Source organism: Otolemur garnettii, unplaced genomic scaffold, assembly GCF_000181295.1.
Source record: "Otolemur garnettii isolate 467f Iridium unplaced genomic scaffold, OtoGar3 scaffold00067, whole genome shotgun sequence".
Lineage (NCBI taxonomy): Eukaryota > Metazoa > Chordata > Mammalia > Primates > Galagidae > Otolemur > Otolemur garnettii.
In genome coordinates, this window is record NW_003852462.1 from 10,018,721 (window position 1) to 10,020,329 (window position 1,609).

Genomic DNA, 1,609 nt, shown 5'->3' on the forward strand with positions numbered 1-1,609 from the left:
GGATTTCCCTTTAAGGTCAACAGGGTGTAACAAAGACATAGGACATCCCCTGGGGACAAGATTTAGCAAAGAGGAAAGCGGGGCAAGGACCTCACGGGAATCAATAAATCAGATCACAGCCCTGGTGCCAGGAACACAGAGTCAGTCTACATCTCCTAGAACCTGCAGGGGAATCTGAGACTCTTTGCTTTCAGATACTCGTTCCAGCTAAAAGCCTGTAAGCCTATTAGCATCTAGGGTCCAGTTCCCTGAACCCAGCTGACCTGGTTCCATTCCTTGGAAGAACTAGCAAGTTTGAAGGTGAAATCAAGTAGAGTGCTTGCTTTGGCGCCACCTATACTGAAATTGTAAAGATACAGAGATTAGCAATGTCCCTGCATGAGGATGACATGCAAATTCATGAAGCATTCCATTTTTTTTTTTTTTTTGGACTGGACAAAAGAAAAAAAAAAGTGAATCAAAACTGAAAACAAAACAAGAGCAGCCTGGGCATCATGAATCAAAAGTAGGAATGATAAAACTCAAATATAGTCCAGAAAGAAGGAAGGGAGAGGAGAGAGAAGGGGGGGGCAAGTGGAGAAACGGTATTTGGTGGGATCTCATCTAATGTGCACAGTGCAAGGGTACATTTCAAAACAACTAAGAGTATCTTATAGATGTCTTACCATAAGATACACACACACACACACACACGATAGTAATGAAGTGTGTCACTGTTTAGCATGTCGCAAGATTAGAGGTGTGTGTAAATCTCATCCTCTAGAAAACTTCTGAAGCACAATGGGGCCAGGATGCGTGTAGTTTAAAACGAAACCGGGTTGCCTGGTGAAACTGAAAATGTTAATACCTTTTACTGTATGCGCCTAATGAATTCCTTATTGTGTTGCAACTTTCTATTCAACTGCTAAGTATCTAAAATATCCGTTTAAAACATCCCATAAAAACTAGAAAGCAAATGGCAAACCTGAAAGAAAAGAATAAACTGTATAGGGCGGAGCCTGTGGCTTAAGGAGTAGGACGCCAGCCCCAGATACCGGGGGGTGACAGGTTCAAGCCCAGCCCTAGCCAAAAACTGCAAAAAAAAAAAAAAAAGAATAAACTGTATAATGGACAAGAAAAAAAAAAAACTAAAGAAAGCAAAAGGAAATTTGTACAGGCTTTACTATAACAAAGAGAAAGGTCATTTAAGTAAAGAGAAAGCTTAGTGCACTTCCAGAGAGGTGGAAGAGGGTCCCTCTCTGAGGGAGAAGACAGAGACAGGCACAGAGGCAAGGTCAAGGTGTGAATATCCTCTTTCCCTCCGTTTGAAATTGTTTGTATAACCCTTTCATTGGTTCTGTGCATCTTCAGGGACCTGCGCCCTTCTGTATTGGTCATTGATTATCTAGGCTACCTCACACCCTCATTTTCTTCCTTTTATTGGCAAGGATTTCTGAGTGCTGATCTAACTGTTGATTTTGCTAACACTTGGGGTTATTAGAGATGTGCGATCCTCACCCTGTGTCCAAATGTGGAGACTGTATTGCACAGAGGACATGCTTGATCCATTGAGTCACAGGGTTCCCCTCGAGTTCCCATGGCCCCTCTGGATGTCCTTATCCAGCAGGCC

At 42.6% G+C, this 1,609-nt stretch overlaps 1 non-coding gene across 1 annotated transcript; it reads left to right on the plus strand.

Moving 5' to 3' along the window:
- Nucleotides 1-315: 315 nt before the first annotated feature.
- On the plus strand, nucleotides 316-419 carry LOC111726483. The gene has a single exon (XR_002774248.1). It is a non-coding gene; the product is annotated as a U6 spliceosomal RNA (small nuclear RNA).
- Nucleotides 420-1,609: the final 1,190 nt, after the last annotated feature.